The 21,607-nt window shown below is 45.7% G+C and overlaps 1 protein-coding gene and 1 pseudogene across 1 annotated transcript in view; one reads left to right on the top strand and one right to left on the bottom strand.

The window, feature by feature from the left end:
* The window catches only part of Spty2d1-ps1 (SPT2 chromatin protein domain containing 1, pseudogene 1), a 63,092-nt pseudogene extending 56,679 nt beyond the window's left edge, over positions 1–6,413 (bottom strand).
* A 6,968-nt stretch (positions 6,414–13,381) lies between these two features.
* Atp8b1 (ATPase phospholipid transporting 8B1) overlaps positions 13,382–21,607 on the top strand; it is a 141,258-nt gene continuing 133,032 nt past the window's right edge. The window contains exon 1 of the mRNA XM_006254842.5: positions 13,382–14,445. The gene's annotated coding sequence lies outside the window, so the exon portion shown is untranslated. The remainder of the gene's footprint in view (positions 14,446–21,607) is intronic.

Genomic DNA, 21,607 nt, shown 5'->3' with positions numbered 1-21,607 from the left:
TACCACAGCTTTCAGAAATTAATTGATTTCAAGTTAGCCATGGGGAGTAGGCTTGCCCAGGATCTAAGTGCTGTGCTGTGGGGGACACGGTAAGCTGTGACTCAGAGTATGGAATCTGAGTACTTCTTGGTCAGGTGTCTCATAGGTGTGATGACTATTCCTTGTTGTCAATCTGACTCCGTCTGGAAAGAACTACAATCCAGAAGGGTAAGGCACACCTGTGATCCAGATCTTGCGGCTGGAAGACACAGGCTTCTGACCCAGATCTTGACATGGGGTGATGCAGGCTTTTGAACAAGATCTTGAACTGTAGTGGTCATGAAAAGCTTATGCCCGGGCAAAGTAGCACATACCCTTAATCCCAGGAGACAGAGCTAAACAGACCTCTTGAGTTCAAGGCCAACCTGGGACAGAGCAAGTTCCAAATTTAGGTGTGGTGTACACACCTTTAACTGGGCCATACCTTCTTCTAGAGGCCTACATCAGCACAATAGAAGAAGAAAGACCTTCTCCTTCTCCTTCTCCTCCTTCTCCTCCTCCTCCTCCTTCTCCTCCTCCTCCTTCTCCTCCTCCTCCTCCTTCTCCTCCTCCTCCTCCTCTTCTTCCTCCTCCTTCTCCTCCTCCTCCTCCTCTTCTTCCTCCTCCTCCCCTTCCTCTTCCTCTTCTTTCTCCTCCTCCTCTTCTTCCTCCCCCTCCTCTTCCTCCTCTTTTTCTCCTCCTCCCACTTCCTCCTCCTCCTTTCTTCTTCACCTGCTTGCACTTATTCGTCAGCACACTTGTTGGACGGATTCCAGCTTCTTCAGGATTCCAGCTTATACAAAAGACCAGCTGAAACACCTACCCTCACAGGTCTGAGCAAGAACTAGATTCTTGGACTTCCCATCCACAGCTGTCCATTGTTGGGTTAGTCGGACTGCAGACTGTAAGTCATTCTAATAATTTCCTTCCATGAATACAGGCGTTCCATAAGTTCTGTGACTCTAGAGAACCCTGGCGAATTCAATAGGCAAGTATCATAGATGGTTTAGATTTGTATATAGGTGGATTTTAATATGCATTTCTGATGAAGCACACTTTAAAGAGAGGAGAGAGGGGATGAGAGAGAGAGAGAGAGAGAGAGAGAGAGAGAGAGAGAGAGAGAGAGAGAGATATCTGTGCAGGTCCTTGTGCAAAGGCTGCTACCTGGATCACACCTGAACATGCATACATGCTTTTTAAATGGTGGAACTATAATTTTGTTCTATTAATGGATGAGTGAAGGAACCTTAGGAAGAATATTCAATGTGTGAAAATATTTAAAATGCCTTGGAAATGTCTTCATCCTAGGGAAAGAAGATTGAAGAATGATTTTGATGTCTGAGAAAAATTCTTAATCAGCCAGAAGTTAAATTTATTCTAGATACTATATAGGTCTTATCCATTAGATATCCTTTGTCTCTGTATTGTTCTTGGCTCCTAGGTATGCTGTCCTGAGATTTGGATGTGACTTTTCTCTGCCAACCTTCATATTGGTTTTGGGAAGGGCCCTTGAACTTGAGAGCTTCATGCCCGCTAGAGTTCTGAGACTAAGTTCTGTACCCTCACACCCAGCTTCATGTTGAAATTTGTCAGTGTAGTGCTATAAAGACATAATGGGGTCCTTGGGAGTGTTTGGACGGGGAAGGGGGTTTCACCCTCATGAAAGCATTGTGATTCCCTCAAGATGGCTTGGTTATCTCCAGGATGAATTGTTACAACACCTGGCCTATCGTTCCCTCCTCTTTCACTCACGACTGCTCTGCTGCTCTTACCAAGAACTGAAGAAGCACCAGGCTCTCACCATATGCCCTCCCCCAATCCAACCTCTTCAGCCTCCAGAAGGAGCATGAGCCTCAGTGACCTTCCGTTCTTTAGAAATGGCTCAGTGCTAGGTGCTCGTTAAGAGCAACAGTAAGTTCTCAAGGCCAGCTGTAAGACAGTAGCCCAGATGCCCATGCTCTGGACCCAGTTGGGAGAGTATAGAATAGAAGGAGGCTTTGAGGCATTCCTTCCAAAATAATGTGTTCTCTTGACCTCTCGCAGACACAGGATGGATCTCTCTCTCCACTTTGAAGCTCCAGACGGGTTGGGACAGCAATGTCTGGCCTGGAAGTATGGAAGCTGGTAGAAAGGACACATTTACAGTCAGCTGTAGACAGAAGAGAGAAACTGTCTCCTACCATGTTCCAGACCTGTGTGTGCTCATGAGGTGGCCTCTGGGGACTGTCTGGCTTCCCTGGGGTAGACTTTGAAGCACTCTGTGCTATGAGCTCAGGAGCCACAGAAGCAGAGGAGAGATGGTTGCCCCCAGTGTAGATTCAAAGCCTACGATCACACTTTGTCATATACATGAATGAAAGAAAAAAGTAGCCGAAAAGAAAAAACAAATATCTCTAAAAATGTGACACTCAAGAGAAAGAGCAGGGTCACACACTTCTTGCCATTATCTTTCTTTCTTTCTTTCTTTTTGGTGGAAAACCTTGTATTTATTACTAAGCTAAAGTTATAATCTTTTACATTTGAAAGTATATTATAATAATTACATTCTTTCCCATGACCTCTTTTTTTTCCCCCTTTTTTTCTTTATTAACTTGAGTATTTCTTATTTACATTTCCAATGTTATTCCCTTTCCCGGTTTCTGGGACAACATCCCCTCCCCCTCCCCTTCTTTATGGGTGTTCCCCTCCCCATCCTCCACCCATTACCACCCTCCCCCCAACAATCACGTTCACTGGGGGTTCAGTCTTAGCAGGACCAAGGGCTTCTCCTTCCACTGGTGCTCTTACTAGACTATTTATTGCTACCTATGAGGTCAGAGTCCAGGGTCAGTCCATGTATAGTCTTTAGGTAGTGGCTTAGTTCCTGGAAGCTCTAGTTGCTTGGCATTGTTGTACATATGGGGTCTCGAGCCCCTTCAAGCTCTTCCAGTCCTTTCTAAGATTCCTTCAACGGGGGTCCCGTTCTCAGTTCAGTGGTTTGCTGCTGGCATTTGCCTATGTATTTGCTATATTCTGGCTGTGTCTCTCAGGAGAGATCTACATCCGGTTCCTGTCAGCCTGCACTTCTTTGCTTCATCCATCTTGTCTAATTGGGTGGCTGTATATGTGTGGACCACATGTGGGGCAGGCTCTGAATGGGTGTTCCTTCTGCCTCTGTTTTAATCTTGGGGTCATGCACTTCTTAAGAGGCAATTCCTGGTAATCCAGGTGAGCTGGGGACTGTCAAGCTGCATGACAAGCAGGATTAATCATAGCACAAATAAGTGTCAAACATACAGCAAGTTAGCTCCCGGCAGTGTTTCCACAACTAAGAAAAGAAGGTGAATTTTATACGACTCTTTTTCCCAGTGTTTCAACCAACTCTAACTGGTATTAAAGAGAGGGCTCATAATTGGACTAGGACCTGAGGGCTGAATGGTTTTAAAGAAACAACAAACCATATGGAAGGAACCATCATTTACTCGTTTGTAATTCCTCTCTTGGAAGAGGTGAGTAAGTGTCCGCATGTGTGGGTTAAGGAAAGCTCCTGAGGTGTTGTGAGTTGTCATTACCAGCTACTAATTCATTAGACTAGCTGCCTGGCGTCAGAGGCAAGCAATGCCTAGTTTAACACACACACACACACACACACACACACACACACACACACACACACACCTGTGAAGGAGGGAGACAGGTTGGGCCGGGCGCCCAGTGGATAGGCTGTTAAGTCTAAAACTCCAGAGAGCTTAAAGAATTCTAAAGGGAGGCAGTCTCGAAGACGTGTTTCTCTGCTGTCAAAAGTTGCCTTGGGCTGGCTGCAGTTGGACAGAAATAAATGGACCTGAGAAAACACTGTCCTGGCCTTCTTAAAAACATTCAGTGTCAAAATAAATTTACTTCTTCACTCGAAATTGTAATACCACGTACCCCAAGGTCCATTTTAGTCAAACTTTAGAACCAAGGGCGGGCTTTCAGGCAGTAGGAAGGTGGTCGCTGAATTAATTGCTTTTCTAATTGCCGTGAGCCCCCAGAGCAGCTAAGGGAAAAGAAAAGATTTGACTCACGGTCTGAGGAGGGAGAGTCTGTTGTGGTCCCTCACAGGGGGAGGACGGGCAGCCCCATTGCTTCTGCTGTCAGGAAGCAGAGAGAGATGGACTCTGGTTTCACTGGTTCTCTCTTTTCTGTTCAGTCTAGGACCCCAGAGAATGGTGGAGCTTACATTTAGGGGTTTGTTTCCTACAGGATTCTAGATGCTGTCAAGTTGGCAACTGCTATTAACCATCACGGCCTCATGGAAGGGGTTTGAGAGTCAGAATAGCATCAAGCATCTGCTGTAACATCAGAATCTATCATACAGGAAATTTTGCCTCCAGAATTCTGAGGACAGAATACTTTCTGGCCCCGATTTCTGTACATCCAGTCGCGTTTTAAAGGTAAAACGAAGACCTCTCTAAATATGCACAGTTCGCAACAAACGTTATTGGCTGCCACTCCACCAGCTTTCTCTTCCGTGTTGACAGAGATCAGCTCCCCGGTAGATGTTATAAAGGTTTTGTCCTCCCAGCCGTCCAAGCTAGATGCTGCAGGCTCCTGGCATGGAAAGGGGCCATCGCTGCCATCATGACAGAAGGGAAGCATAACTGTGCCCATATCAACAGCACACATTCACTCCGGACTTCCTTCTCTCGGGACTCCCGCCACGCCCTACAGGAGATGGAGGAAGAGCGCGTGCGCGTGGTTGTCGCGGATGGGATACATCACTCAGTTCTATAATAGGGAACCCATAGCTATCTAAGATAAAGGAGATGACATCAAAAAAAAGCAAAATAGGCATATATTAGTATGTGAAAATATAAGAACCAACAGAGCTAAAAAATTATTTTCTCTGTCGAATACCATTGACCTTGAGCTTGGTGCTGTTTCCCATCAGAAACTCGGTAGCACTGTGGGAGCATATACACATTATATTTCCAAAATAAATAAATAAAATATTTTATGACTGCATAATAAGAAAAGGCTTTAGTGTGAACACATGAAAAATTAGTTCCCTTCATAAATATGAGTACCATTATCAATTTCTCTTTCCAATCTCTCCCTTCATTCCTACCTATACATATGTTTTTATTTTTTAAAACAACATTTTTAGATTTATTTTATTTTAAATAATAAATTAATTTTACACACTAAATATTTAAATAAAACTTCTTTTTTATTATTTTCTGTATATGAATGTTTTGTCTGAGGGCCATGGGTACCACATTAATGCCTGTAGAGGGCACTGGATTTCCCAGAACTGGAGTTACAGATGGTTGTGAGCCACTATGTGGGTGCTGGGAATGAAACACAGGTCATCTGCGAGATGTATAAGTGTTCTTCACCATTGAGTCAACTCTCCAGTCCCCTCAGATGACACTTTAATATATTATATAATGCACACATTTATTTATATTAAAAAAGCACAGACACTTAGCAAATTTAAACACTCTGCTGTACTTGGCATTATAACGATATATCTTGGTAATGGTACAAATATCAGTATCACTAGATCTTCCTAATGAAATGCTGAATTGGATCTCATTACATGGATGGAACATGCGTTCAGTGGGTATTCAGTTCTCTGACAATGAGAAAACAATGTGACCCAGTGAACACATGTCTGTACCTTTGCACATGTGTTCAACTGATTCTTGGGATTCATTCTTGGGGATACACATATGTAAGAAATTTTGATAGGTGTTTCTTACCTTTCTCCCAAAGAAATTGCATAATTTGCATGCCTGTTGCAATGATGAGATTTCGTCCACTTAACACAAACTTAGAGATATCTGGGAAGAGTAAACCTCAGTTGAAGAATTATCTCTATCTGATTGGTCTGTGGCCATGGCTGTGGGGACATTGTCTAATTGCTGATTGATGTAGACAGCCCAGCTAAGTGTGGGTGGTCCCACTTCTGGGAAGGTATGTTTTATAGTAGTTTTCTCTTAGATCAGTGCCTTCCTTTTTGGAAACAAGCTTGTTAAGACAAGCTTGTTTTAAGAAGAGGTGGAACACAGAATGTCTAAGGGGAGGTGAAATATTCCATCTTGCAGGGAAGCTCATTAAACTCAGGAACTAACCAACTCAAAAGAACCAGAAAGTCCCTGAAACTGAGCAGGCTCACTAGGCTCCTCCATGCCCAAGTGTATATAAATAGTATCACTGAGACAAGACTCTGAGGCAAGACAAGCTGCCTAGAAAACTCTTACAAAAGACAAGCTCTCTGGAAGAACCTGGTTCGTTTGAGCCTCCTGGAAAGGATGCTCTCCAACCTGATAAGTTACCTGCAGGTTGTGCAGAATGTTCCAGGTCTCCAGCTTTTGTAAGTTGTCACCAGTGCTGATGTTGGCTTTGGTGATGCAGCTGTCTTGACCCATTGCTGCTCCTGTAAGTAACCTCTCACCCATATCCCTGTAAGTAAAATAAAGCTCAACGCTTCTTCAATTAGAATCTAATAGTCTCCTTATATCGGAACATCATTGGTTCTCTATCTGTGGTGAGTAGATGCTTGCTTATGTCTTCCCACAAACAGCCATGTTGGGTGGGCGTGGGAGGTAGAAGGTACATTGCTGAATGCGAGCCTAGAGGCAAGCAGTAAGAATTTCCCTCATGGTTCCTGTCTCTTCTCTTGCTTGGTTTCCTGCCTTGACCTGCCTCAGTGATTGACTGTAATTAGGCTGTATGAGAAGAAGAAGGCTGCTGCTCTCCCTTGCTGTTCCTGATTGCTGTCGCTGCAGTTTAACAAGAAGTTGGAGATATCCTGAGGACAAGATTGAACTGTCGCCGAGAAACACAATATCCCTAGTCAGCAGGAAGTAGTCTAAAAAGCCTACACCCCCTTTCCCTTCTAACCTTCTTTCTCTACTACCTAGTGTTGGGGGGGGTAAAAGGGAGGTAAAAGTACAAGAATACAATAAAATAACACAAAGAAAACAGACATACATTGTATGTATACATGAAAATCATATATATAATACTCACATATACATATATGTACATATGTGTACATATATGTATATATGTGATTTATGAATATTTATTTTGTTGTCATTCATGATTTCTGTCTCTTAACTTTTCCCCCTAAACAAACCATCGAAATTACAACTTCACTTCACCAAGTTAGGTCACAGAAACTAATTTTTCTGTCATGTAGTTGGCTCTGAATACTTGCCTGAGGAGACAGTAGAACATGAGACCCCCTCCCCCCACATCCCTGATGCAAACAAGAACTTGGGCCGGTTCCTGAGAGGAAGGCATACATCACAGAGATACCAAGAAGGCTCTAGACAGGGAAGTCTGGCTGGGCGTCCCCTCTGAGTCAGCATCAGCAAACCTTTGTTTAATCACCGATCTATACAGTTGTTCAATCCTGCCTACTCAGAAGTCTCCATAAGAACCCAAAAGACCAGGAGGTGGTGGCACACACCTTTGCTGTACATATCTCTGTGAGTTCGAGTCCAGCCCTGTCTACAGAGTAAGTTCTAGACAGCCAGGGCTACACAGAGAAACCTTGTATTGAAAAACAAACAAACAGATGAATACAGAAGTTATTCATAGAATTTCTGTATAGCAGACCCCATAGGCTCCTGGAGGGTGCCCCCAAGGCCTGCCCTGAATACCTTGACACGTGTATCTCTTTCTTTCCATCATTTCTATCGATCATATCCTTTATACCTAACTGGTAAGTTTACGTTTTCCCCGAGATCTGATCAATGAAATCAATGGAACGTGAAGAACGAGTTGCGAGCCCGCTGATTTGCCGGTGCTTGGTCAGAGCACAGGTAGAATTAGAGTGTGTGGAGTCCCCTCAGGGACTGAGCCCTCACCTATGGTGTCTGATGCTACCTCCAGGCACATAGTGTCAGGCTGAACTGAATTAGGGGACACCTGACTGACACCCGCTAGAGAACTGATAGCTTCTTTGATATTGATATTGGGGGGAAACCCACACAGCTGGTGTCAGGTATGATCTGTGCTAAGAGAAAGAACATGAGGAGAAACCGAGTTCAAGTTTGCCTTAGTTTTTCCTTGGCTGTCTTTATTTTTTACTTATTTGCTATTATATATTTATTTATTTTGCTTCTTGAGATAGGGTCTCACTATGTAACTCTGACTGGCCTAGAACCAGTTTAGGCAAGGCTGACCTCGAACTTGTCATCCAACCAAATGCCAGTGTGACAATCAAAAGATTGCTTCCTATTTTTTCTAAGAGTTACTTATTTGTGTGTGTGTGTGTGTTTGTGTGTGTATTGCCTGCATCTATGTGTGTACATCATGTGAGTACCTAGGACCCTCAGAGGCCAGAAGAAGGTGAGGGAGAGAAATGTTCCTGGAACTGGAGTTACAGGTGTGAGCCACCATGTGAGTGTTGGGGACTGAAGTGGAGTCCTCCTCATCAAGCAAACCAGTAAGTACTCTTAAGTGCCGAGACATCTCTCCAGTCTCTATTCTTTTACCTGACACCTAATTTGGTTCTCTTTAGCTGTGAAAGAGAATTGGTCAGCAGGGTGTGAGGTTAAAATATAGAAATGGTTGCATCCTTCTACATGGACTTCTTTCAGAAGCTTTTAGATGCCTTTCTCTGTAGTCCTCCAATGACGGCAACAAGCCCTACTGGTATTCAAGTTATAATCAAAGAAAGCCAAACTTGAATAACACTGACATTCTAGAATGAAGTAAAGAGAGGCAAATTACCAGTAACAGAACAGGAAGGAGAAAGAAATAGGACCTTTGAAAGTCCTTCAAATAGTGGTGGGTAGAGATTAATTCCAGAGGGCAAGTGGTAAATGAATAAATACCCCAAACCAACAGACGACTAAAGAAACCATCAGGGAGATAAAACGTTATACAACACCAACCATTCCTCCATTCTTGGAGAAACAGTAACTCTATGACCACAAAGAATGCCACATTGATGCTCTAGATAAGAGGAAGATCCATCTTGGATCTCAAGGGGCCCGCAAGGCAGTGGGGAGTGAGAAGGGAGGAAAAGTGTAAAGTGCCTTCAGAATGTCCCTCTAGGGGACACTAGAGGAAGCCATCTCAGACCTGAGAAATGAGGGACGAGGGATGTCTTCTCCAGCGGAAGGGGTTATAGCACATACTATTCAGAATCCAGCAATCCGGAATGGGGAGTACTTCAGTTTCAGGTTAAGCATAATGAAGGATGAAGTTGGAAATGTCAAGGTGTTTCCCAGTCAGTGGGATGGATGAAGACAGAGCATAAGATGACAATTCTCAACACTACACAAGAGCATGGCCACAGGGCAGGCAAGATGGGTCAGTGGGTTAAAGGTGCTTGCCACCAAGTCTGAGTTCAATCCCTAGGACCCACACAACAGAAGGAAAGAACAAACTTATTGAAGATTGTCATCAGACCTCCTCATGCATGCCATGGCCCAAGCACAACACACACACACACACACCACCAGCACCACCACCACCAGCACCACCAGCACCAGCACCACCACCACCACTGTGGCTACCACACAAATTAACAGACAAATATAAGAGGACATGACAACATGTGCTCTCACCATGATCATAGGACAGCTTGGAATTTTGTGCTTTGTTTTGTGTTAGATGGAGCTCAGAGCCTTACATACACCAGGCAAGCCCTCTATCACTGGGCCACACCCCCAGCTCTGAAAACTGCTACTTGGCCATGTAAGTTAATTATACTAATTAAGTTTAACTGGTGTAATGTTATCAACACTAGGCCAGTGTAACGTTCATTGAGTGTCTACATAAATAGTCACTCATGATTCTTTAAAAATCTATCCCTTATAGAAAAGAGGTCTGGAGGAATGCTACACACTCAATTACAAACATGAAAGAAAAGGAAGCTGGTTTTTAGCTACTAATTGGTATTTTGTCTTTGATTTTTAGTGTAAATGTAATTGCATTAACTCCTCCTTTACCTTTCCTGTCTCCAACCCCTCCCATGTTGGCCACCCTGGCACTTCCTCTCCAACTGATGGCTTCTTTTTCTTCCATTATTATTGTTATATATGCATTTGTGAATATACATGCATACATATAGAAATATAACCTCATGAGTCTGTTGACGTTGTGTGTATTATGTCAGGGCTGACCACTTTGCACTGTGTAGCTGATTAAGGAGCTCATCTCTATGGCATTGGATAATCAATTAGGGGATACATCCCTGGAAGAGACCATGTTTTCAGTCATTTGTTGTCTGTATGTATCAGGAGATGTGGCATTGTTGGAGGAAGTGCGTCACTGTGGAGGCGGGCTTTGAAGGCTCATATTATATTCAGCTCTGCCCAGTGTGGAAGTCCAGTCTCCTCCTGGCTGCCTTCTGATCGAATCATAGAACTCTCAACTCCTTCAGCACCATGTCTGCCTGCACACTGCCATGCCTCCCACCATGGTGACAGTGAACTAAACCTCTGAAACCGTAAGCCAGCCCCAATTAAATGTTTTCTTTTATAAGAGTTGCCTTGGTCATGGTGTCTGTTCAGAGCGGTAAAACCCTAAGATACCATCGAATGAATCTGTGCCTCCCTGCAATTGCCAAAATACCTGAGACACATTTAGCTAGTTAACTTCTTATTTCTTCTTTAAGAAGAATGGGGGGCTAGGGAAGGAGCCAGGTGATTCGAAAGGAAGCAGAGCATCATAACTCAGGAGGTCCATGGAACTTTATTTGTGCCAGAGAATACAGCAGAGTATACCATCAGGCCTGGCAAGATATCCCAGCTGGTGGAAGCATTTGTTGATCACCCTGACAACCTGAATTCAATCCCGGGGACCCACATTGTGGGGAGAGAGAACAGAGAATCTGGAGAGTTCTCCTGTGACCTCTACAGTCAGGGCTTGGCCTGTAACGACAAATAAATAAATGTAAAGAGGGAAAAGAGTATATCACCTATGTCTGCTGCTCAAAACACCACTTACGGAAATGGGCAGATGTTAGAAGTTTCAACCATTAGGCATTGCAAAGGTAAGTTCCCACGAAGGTATCTGTGCTTAAAGTTGTCATCTCAACGTGCTGGGGGCGTACTCCTTCATTCTGACACTACCCCTTTCCCCAAAATAAAATTCCAGAGCTGGTGCAGACCATGCTTCTGTAGAAGTCACCTTCCAGCTGAGTCAGGACCACCAATTTAGAGTGATGATTGATTGTCCTTAGGGTGGTCCCCATGCAGTTCCATTGTTTAGAATGCTCTACCTCCATTGACTTCTGGGGTTAGTAGAGCAGGTGGCATCATCTTCTCTTAAGATTGCCTTTCGTCTTTAAGTTTTAGCCTGCAGAGAAAAGAAAGAACTGTTCTAGAAAACGATTTTTTTTTCAGTCAAATGGAGCTGGTCTGCCTGATAGCATCCCCTTGTGCTTACGTAGCAATATACAAAGGGTAAAACAGAAACAGTGGGAAGAATTAGGATTTACCAACGCAGAGACTGGAAAGCCTTACTATTGCGTTCTCATCCTCCCTCTGCAGCATGCTCAGTGGAGGAGCTTGTCCTAAATAACAGAGCATGATTGTTCAATGTTACCAGAGTCTGAGGAAAGGTGGAAAAATAGGGGAATTTTTAAGTAAGCAGAAAGGGAGAAAATTCCACACCCCAGCATCTACTGGAAGAGCCTCTGGCCAGCCGAAAAGCAAGGATTCCAGCAACCATCCCATTTAAGCCTTTCCTGTTTCCAGAAAGCTCATACCAAAAATGGTATTAATAACAATGATAACAACAACAACAATAATAAACAAAACCACCCTTTAGGATAAAAAGGACATGCTATACATCCTTTTCCAAACCTAGTGGCTCCTGGTTTTACTTCATTAGATAAATAATCCCATCGAAGGCACCTCCAGAGGCAGCCTATACTCTCATTTTCCAAAAGGAGAGGGAAAGGTGTATTTGTGGGGGATTCATGGCAATCCTTTGAGATTTGGCTTGGCAACCGCCAAAATGGCATATATAAAACCACCGCTGAGACACTTACTTGTAAACTCTCACTGAGGAGCCTTCCCCTCCCACACTAAATTATGCCATATTCCTTTGTGCGCTCTCTCTCTCTCTCTCTCTCTCTCTCTCTCTCTCTCTCTCTCCATGTTTAAAATCGATGTAAAAATGTCTTTTAATTAACTGAAGCCTGTTAAGCCACAGCCATGCTTGTGTTTTATTACTTCCCCGAGTGTTTTTTTTTTTTCATTAAAAATTATAAACCTTTATTTTATGTGTTTGGATGTTTCTTGGCCTGCATGTTTGTGTACCATGTATTGCAGTTCCCCTAGCGGCCAGAAGAGGGCATCAGGTTCCGGAAGCTGTGTTACTGGACAGTTGTGAGCTACCATGTGGGAGCTGGGAACCTAACTAGGGTCCTCTGGGAAAACAGTCACTGCTCTTAACCACAGAGGCATCTCTTCAGTCCCTCTTTCCTTTTTTAGTAAAGTTAAAGCTCTTCATATTGGCTCATTGTGAATGTATTTTCCATGTTGAAGTCAAGGACTTCCTTTTAAGTCAGAGTCTCTAGGAGACTAAGGAAACCCTTCAGGGAAATACAATGGAGCTCGACAGACTTCAAATTTAATCCTCCTTACATGCATGAGACACTCGGAGTGATTGGTCAAATCCACTGAAATTTGGCAGGGTCTATCAGAGAGGATGAGGACCGGGATTTCTAGGTCAGGACTCCTTCATCAGCAAAGTCAACTCCTCTAGGTCCGGAGTCAGTTTTCTTGGAAGTCTTTTTCAATTGAGATTCTTCAAAAAGTTTACAGGTGACTGTTAGACGCAACAGAGAAACTCAGCATCGCCGCCAGGAGCCTGGGAAGTTCCTCTTCTGGCGAGTTCTAGGTAGGTCATTCAGCTCAAGTTGGGTCCTTGACTATGAGGCCGTGACTCCAGCCAGATTAGTGAGTTTACCTAGAGGTAAGAGCTAGTACACGCATCATATTTAAACATGAGAGAAAGGAGAGGGCAAGCAGAGACTTCCGTGGGTGTCGTCCCTTCTTCCCTGTGCTTTGTGCACATAATTCTATGGTAGGTTTTTTTTTTTCGTTTTTTTGTTGTGTTGTTGTTGTTTGTTTTGTTTGTTTTTTGTTTTTGTTTTTGTTTTTTTGTTTTGTTTTGCTTTGTTTTTGGTTACATTGCCCCAAAAGAATGTAATTTACTGCTAGCCTTGAAGCTCGGAGTTTTAAATTAAATAAAAACACAAGTTAGTTTATTGTTCTTACCACACAGAATGTTTTGCAAACAGAACTGTAAAGATGGTTTTATGAGGTGCATGGCTTAGATTTAGAGATGAGAGAGGAGTGTTGCACACTGGCAGTTAAACTCAAGCAAGCGGTCTACCTCCGGCTACCTGCTAAATACTCCTACAGACCTTTGCTTGCTCCCTTCTGACCCTAGACACTTGTTGTTAGTGTCAACTCTGAGAGTCGAAGGGATGCAGGCGTAGGAGCAGCAGCCTTGCGATCCACCGGCACCACAGCAAGCAGGTCTGAATGTGGCCACCACACCAACCACACTTCACCTGCTACACACCAGTTCCGTCTGGCCCCAAGGTCCTAAACATGGGCGGCGTTGAGCTCAGCAGAAAGTGAGCTTGCTGCAATTAGAGTTTCTCGGAGTCTTAGCGCCATCTGTTCCGACGCCTTTGGTGACCGATCCTGAAACGTGACTTGGCCGGGAGCGAGCGCGGCTCCTCTTACCGAAGCAGTTCAGGTCCCCGGCTCTCACTAAACCCCGCCAGTTTTCCGGGGCTGGCGCGGTCACCGACCCCGGCCTGCGGCCAAGCCGACAACAGTGGGCGGGAAAGTGACGCGAGGCTCGTGGGGTGGTGACTGTGAAGCAGGGAGCCGGAGCGCCCCGGGAGCTGCGTACGGCCGAAAAGGCAGGGTCACAGAGGAGACAAAGATCGGTCACGGTCAGGGGTGGCCACCTGCCTCTAGACCGCCGCACTGGAGCAGGGCTACGTACAACAGCCCCAGGCCTGGCGGCCCAGCCTCTCCACACTCGGGGGAGGGATCGAGGGAGGGCAGACGGCGGGACCGCCCCCGGCCCCAACTCCAGCCTGGTCCCCAAGCCGCACGCGGCCACGGCCGCTGCTAGGGGGAGGCGAGAGGCTCCTCCCTGGAGCAGAGAAACCAGTTTGTCCGGTCGGGCAGAGCGGAGGGAAAAGGGCTGCCGCCTAGGAAGGGCGCACGGACGCGGGGCGGGGGAAAGGCGGGGAGCCCTTGGCGAGCCACGAGAGCCGGAGGAGTCGCGGCCAACTGGACAGGCTTCCCGGGGCCCCCGGCCAGCCCCCGTGTGCCATGCAGCGCTAGCGCAGCCGCAGCGCCGAGGCCGGGCGGGAGGTGGCCAGGTGCGCACCAGCCTCGGAAGAGCCTCGGAGCGCCGCGCACCCCGCGGATGCCCAAACCCGGGCCCAGAGAGCACCAGGTAAGAGGGGCGAGGCGCTGGTGTTCCCCGACCTCTAGGACCTAACCAGCCAGGCAGGAGTCCTTGGCTGCCTTGAGTGATCCACGGGCTAGTGGATTCTACGCATCTGCGGTGCGGTGGCAGCAGCTGTCCGCGTCCTGGGACTCCCGAACTTGGACGAGTGGTATTTGGGGGACGGGGGCAGTGGTGCCGGAAGCCTCTGCCCCCGCCATGGTCCACGGTTGGCAAAGGACAGACTGAGCGATTCCCAGTTCTTTAGGGTTTTCACCTGTTCGGCGTAGGGATCTCCCGGGAGCTTGTTTTGGGTGTTTTGTTTTATTTTTTCGTTGGTTTGTGACACACATGTCCGGAGTTAAGGTTCCAGAGTTAAGCCAAGAACGGATTGGGGAATCTTTGAAGTGAGTTTCTGGCTGTCATGCGAAGACCACCTGGGGATCTTCCACTGACAGGTTTGGGGAGAAGGCTATTCGGAGCTCCCAAAAATGACCTCAAGGAGGAGAGTTTCTGGTCGCGTCGCACCTGCTGGGAAGAATGGAGGGGGTGAGACCCTCTGTCCCCCCGCCACCTCAGCTCATTCGTTGCGCATCTGTAAGGGAGTGGGGGCATAATAGAGGTAAACAATTTTCCGGGTAACTGTGGGGTCGTGTTCACTAGCTCTTGTCGCACTGCCGCTGTCCTTAATCCCCAGTTTGCTACCTGTAGCTGTCACTTGTTGAAAGAAAACGCGGCAGGCGGCGGGAGATGTGGCGTGGATCAGGGCCAGTGCTTTAATTCCTCTCTTGGCCAACTCTCTCAGCCTAAAGTGAAAGAAACGTCTGGCCAGCTTCTCCGAGGGAGTTTTAAGCACGTACGTCTCTACCCCTGGAGGCTCAGAATGCAGATCTGTAGACTGCTGTGTGAGGAGGGATCATTAAGGTTCCAAGAGGATGAAGCACGGGGCGAGGAAACCACACAGGGAAATGAAAAAAAGCTCCCACAACCTTACCGGACCCCTCAGCCTGCAGGCACTGCCTTAGGCGTTCATTCTTCAAGCTCGGCTCTGGTGCTAGCTCTGTGGAGTCTCCCATCCTCCCCAAATTGCCTGCCCCTTTGGAGTGAAGAAAAGATTTACTCACATCTTTCTAGTTTGCTTTCAAACTTCTCTCTCCTCGCCCCCGCCACAGGAGAAAATCAAGCCAGATAATACCAATGAACTACTCAAAGACACTTGGCCACCGAGGAAGGCGCACAGCCGTGAGGAAGAAAAGCTACAAAGGTTATGCGTTTCAAGGTCTCAATGGATAGTAAATAGAGGCCCATGTCAGAAGAGGAAGGCCATACGAAATATAAGGTCAAAGCTCTAGTTTTTCATCATCTAAGCAGCACCTTTGTGTTAGGCCTAAAGTGCCATTCATAATGCTGCCTTTTGTTAAGGCCTTATTAAACCCTATTATAAATGCATCCACAGTGCAAAAGATGATGAGTGGTTATTACCTGATTAATTTCTGGGGAGCAGTCACACCTGTCTACAATTACGCTCTGCTAATGGTTTTCTTTATGTAGACACTTCCTTGTACTTGGCTTTGAGAGACTCCGTAACGGCTGCGTCCATCGATCATCTTCTAATGGTTTCATTTTGATAATTTTCACTGGTTCTTTGGGAAGGGCCCAAGGAGATGGGAAAGGATCCTGTGCGACTGACTTTATAACCAATACCTCAATCACGGGTGTCCGCTCCGGGTCCGCCACCGTCCAACTCTACGGATTTTTATTTTAAGGGCGACTCATACCCAAGTTGACTTGTTATCACCTCCTAGTGATGGGACTAAGAGGATTTTCTTTCTCTGTCTAAGACGGTGATTTAAAGTAATGATTTCTTGCCTAGCAAGCGCAAGGCCCTGAGTTCGGTCCCCAGCTCCAAAAAAAAAAGGGTAATGATTTCGTGAAAAGTAAATTATTTCGTGAAAAGATGAGTCTTCGGACGTAAGGCAAGTTCATGGCTAGCTCCGTGTTCAGCCTCATTTCCTGTGTTTGGCTCTTGGTGCAGCTGAGGGAATGTGACTGTTGACCCGTCCTGGTTTCCATTTTTCTCTTCCCTTCTGCTTTAAAGCAAGGAGTAGTAAAAATACCTGGTTTTCGAGTCCAGCAGTTATCTTCCTAATTGTATCAGCAGTTTGCCCATCTGTTAAGGGGGATAGATACTAATAGTTTTCTTTCTTTCTTTCTTTCTTTCTTTCTTTCTTTCTTTCTTTCTTTCTTTCTTTCCTTTCTCCCCCCACCCAACCCCTTATGGTGGGGACAGCCGTAAGAGAAGGGAGAGAACACGTGACTCCTTTACAAGTAGTAGATGTATGAATGTTGCTTTATTTCTTTATTAGAAGAATGTCAGTTTTATTTTCATTCTCGATCGTGGTATTTCCTTTGACTATGTTGGCCTCAAGCTTGCTATGTAGCTGATAGTGACCTTGAACTCCTGAGACTCCGCCTTTGCTTCCCAGGTGCTGGGATTATCGGTGCATTAACCACCACACCTGGCTAATTTTATTATGTAATTCCTAATTTTTGCAGAGGTGGGGAGATGCTAACCCCGAAGCTTTTTTTCCAGCCTGTTGACATGACTTTAAAAAGCCAGCATGAGGGGCAAGCCTTTGGTGTTTATTCATTATTATTACTTGATACTGGAGTCTGGCCATGTAAACAGGAACATTGATATATTAATATTTTATTATCGCTTTAGTTTAGATTCTATGTTAGTTTTCCAGGAGCAATATGGACCACAGGTAATCTCTATAATTCTAGAGAGCTTTTAATTCTACTGTTGGCCTCACTCTTTTATTCTAGCTTGTAAAAGAAACCTTTGAACCTTTGGATACAAAGGAAGGGGCTCTTTGGGGGGCAAGTATATGTTGGGCTGGGTCCCTTCTGGGCTGGGTCCATTTTGGATCCTAACCTGGGCTCTGACCAAGACAATCTTTAAGGCTTCTCAAGAATTTTGGAGGCTTTTGAAATTTTTGCCTCTATATCTGTTTCTAGATCTACCTCTCTGGAATATTTCCTTATGGGGCGTCTTTGAGTACCCTGTGAAGTTTTTGGCATTTTTATATTATCCCATTAGATCCAGTGTTTGCTGATATGTCTTTGTGTGTGTGTGTAACAATTAACTTGCTTCGCAAAGAGGTATAATTCACACACACACACACACACACACACACACACACACACACACACACACAAATGACTTACTTTCCCATCCTACCGTCTACGTTATACTGTAGCTCTCTTCAGACATATCAGAAGAGGGCATCAGATCTTATTACAGATGGTTGTGAGCCACCATGTGGTTGCTGGGATTTGCACTCAGGCCCTCTAAAGATCAGTCAGTGCTTTTAACCACTGAGCCATCTCTCCAGCCCCCCGCTTGTGTTGTTCTTGAACTCCATCCTGGTACCTACCTAAAAGCAATACCAAATATAAGATCTTTTGTAGCTCTCTCTGTCAGTAAGGCCCTAGTTTTGTGGAGGAAGGTTATATAAAAAAAATGCGCGTGTGAATATACATGGTTGTAGTATATATGCCTCCTTTCTCATTTTTCTTCTTAGAAAGCAGGGAATTTACCAGCTCACATTTTGGCGCAGATTAGTAGCCTCCTAATACTTTTGATCCAATTGAGCTTTTAAATAAATTATCATTCGGTCTGCCCACAATGGGGACTATTTTGATAACAGGTCCCAGTGGTAAGGCGGAAATGCTGACCTCTGACCCAGGTTGGCATCTGGGCTCCACTGTTCCTCAGCTGCATAACCTAAAGAACTTTCTGCAGCTAGGCTTCTCGCCTGTAAATGGTGTGAGGTAATGAGTTTCAAAGGAAGCGCTTGGGAAAGGAGGCGCCTGGGAAAGAGAGTGGAATACAAGGTGGTCGGTGATTGGTAGAGCTGCTTTGTTGATTCTCTGTGTGCACTGCTCCCCTCCCTCACCCACACCCACCATTGCCTTTCTTGTGCTCTGTGGAGGATGCAGGATTCATTTTACATGTTAGCATTTGTTTAGCAAACAGCGGTGCACATTTGCACCTGGAAATAGAAAGATCGGTGCTTAGGAGCAAGTTTCTAAGGCTTCAAATCCATGTCCTTGTTCTGGGGTGCTTGGATGACTAGGAAGCTAACTGACCTCATAGGAGGATATGTTCAGTCAGTCACAGTGGCATGGGACTCTGGATGCTCTCAACTGGGTGCTACCACCTCCTGCCCAGCAGAGGCTCTCGGAGCATTTAGAGCAAGATGGTGCCTTCTGTACCCTGTGTTTCTGTTTTTCATTCTTCTGCTTCTTCTTCTTTACCCCCAGTTGGATACTCAGTAGTGTTTGAATCTCATGGTCTGTGGAGCCTGAGTATGTGCTACTATGAAACTTGATTGCAACCTTCCTCCCTCCCTCCCTTCCTCCCTTCCTCCCTCCCTCCCTCCCTCCTTCCCTCTCTTCCTTCCCTCCTCCCCCTCCCCCTTCTCTTTTTTCCTCCCTCCCTCCCCCTCCCTCCCTTCTTTCCTCCCTTCTTCCTTCCCCCTCCCTCCCTCTCTTCCTTCCCTCCCCCTCCCTCCCCCCTCTTCTTTCCTCCCTCCCTCCCTTTCTCCCTCCTTCCCTGCCCCCTCTCTCCCCTCCCTCTCTTCTTCCTTCACTTACATTCTATTAATTATGCCAATGGATTCCCTTCCTATTTTAGGGAAGATTGTCGAGTTTCTTAAGGGTTTGAGTTGATTTTCTTCTTTGATAAGAAATCTGGTCAGGGGACTGGAGAGATGGATTGTCAGTTAAGAGCATTTGCTGCTCTTTCAGAGGACCCAAGTTTGGTTCACAGCACTGGCATGGTGGTCCACAGGCATCTGTAACTTTACTCAAATGATCTGATGCCCTCTTTTGGCCTCAAAGGATAATATGCATGGTGCGTGTGCATGCACACACACACACAGTGAAAAGAAATAAATATGAAAAGATTGTTGAACAGGTTCTTTCTCCTGCTCTGGACTCTCTGTACGTGGAAAGAGGGTGGTCTTAGGTTCTGGCTGTCTGGGCCTGGTTAATCATCAGTCTCCAAGTCTAGCCTTTAAGGTGTGAGAAGTGCTTGACCATGATAGCAGAGGTGTCTTCCTAGACAAAGGACTAGACTCCTGGGGGAAGATTGCCCTAAGTACCTTTCAGTGATGACGGCTACCCTCTCCCTCCTACCATGGTGGAGAACCAGCTTTTGCACTGAGTAAAGTGGAGGCTGACCTTTGCCTGGTAGACCGGCTCTTTATTGACAGGACTGTTGTTTTATGGCTTCATTTCTTTGCTGAGTGGCTTTTGTTCCACCAGAGTCGAGGTTTGTTTGATTTAGGGTAGGCTGTGTTTGAAATCAGTTTTCTAATCTTCACCCTAACAGAGGAGCCAGAAATCCCAAGCAGTGCTTCTTAGACACGAAATATTGTCCCCCCCCCATGCGCTGCCTAGTGGTCTACCTTGCTCCTAGGGAGGTGTGTCCATGCGTTGGATCCATGATTTATTCCATAAAATACAGTGTGATGTATACACATTCTTGCTTTGCCCTCTTGAGACCTGGTGAGCTGAGACGGCTCACCATGAGAAGGTGGACATTAAGAATGCTTGCGTGACTGGAGTGCTTTAAATGTACACTCCCAGAGACGGAACTGGTGCTCCCTACCGCCTGCTGGGAAGTACTAGCCTCGTCTTCGCATTGGAGAGGGAGCGTGTGGGTCTTCTGAGGACTGAATTACTGGTGGACAATAAGCTCCTAGAACGTCTGATTCTTCACAGAAATCACACGTGTGGCCTGCAGCTGTGTTCATCCGGCTGCAGAGACCGAGGACCAGGTAAAACTCTCATTCTGCTTCAGGTAGCAGAGTGACTTTGCGATGGGAAAGTCAACTTGGTGATAATCTTCTGATGCAAAAACCGACTTCGGGGGACAGAAAGAAAGCAGTTAAACGTATAGAGAACGCCAAATCCTGCCACGTTAGCTGTGCTCAGTGTATGGTTCAGTGGCATTAAATACATCCTTATTATCGTGTAGCAAACACCAGTGTTAGTCCATAAAGTCATTCGGTGTCTCACACAGAAGCTCTCTCCTTGCTTCCCTGTCCCTGAGACCCTGTCTATTCCACTATCTGTCAACGCGAACCTGACTACTCTTTGGTACCAGCTGTTGAGTTTAATCCTACTTACCCTTTTTGTCATAGCTTATTTCTCTCAGCGTGGTGGCTTCAGGGATCATCCCCAGCATGGCATGCCTCTGAAGTTTCTTCTGCTATAAGGGAGAATAATGTTCCATTAGCCACCTCCACATTTTGTTTGCCCACCTAGACACTTGATATATCCATTGGATTTGGATTTGCAGCCGGCCCTCGCTTGTAAGTATGGCTGCTTCCGATTGTTTGTATATGGTCAGATGAGGTTTGGAGTGCTCGCTTGGTAAAAATTTCTCTTCATAGGTAAAGCTGGAGACATGTAGCATTTAGTGACATGCTTTCCTCCAAAGCAACTGTTGGGAAAATCCATGGTATCAAACAGGTACGATAACAGCCACTTCCTTCTCCTCGAAACCTGTAGCTACCCATTCTAAGCGAAGGTCATTTGCTGTTGTCACCCAGCTGGCCTGCTTGGAGCTATGGTTGACTGCACTCTATGCCATCCTGGGTGTCCAAGTTCTGTGGCGCCATGACAAGGTAGTCTCTCCAGAACACAGGTGTCTGCTGGAGACAACGTTCTGAATGGAGAAAAGAATCTGGGCTTCCTTCACCAATGACTCAACTTTTTTTTTTTTTAAATCTTTTAATTGAGTATTTAAGTATCAGGTTGTTTTTTGGTTTGGGGTAGAATGGACAGCCTTCAAAAAAAAAAGTCTCAAAGGACCATTTGTATACTAAAGCATAGCAGGGTTCCCAACTGTTGTTTCTCCTTAAGGAGATGCTCAAACAGGTTGGGCATGATCCAGAGTATCTAATTCATTCAAGAGGCAGAGAGGGGAGGAGAATCACACATTTGAGGCCAGCCTGAGCTATGTAGCAAGAGCCTTCCTAAATAACAAGCAAGCAAACAAACAAAAAACTCAACATCATGGAGTACAGCTCAGTGGAAGAGTGCTTGCCTAGTGCACAGGGTGCCCTGGGCTCAATCCTTAGCATAAGGTGGGAGT

Source organism: Rattus norvegicus, chromosome 18 (assembly GCF_036323735.1).
Source record: "Rattus norvegicus strain BN/NHsdMcwi chromosome 18, GRCr8, whole genome shotgun sequence".
Lineage (NCBI taxonomy): Eukaryota > Metazoa > Chordata > Mammalia > Rodentia > Muridae > Rattus > Rattus norvegicus.
The sequence above is the reverse complement of the archived record's forward strand: the minus strand, read 5'-3'. Positions and strand labels throughout refer to the sequence as shown.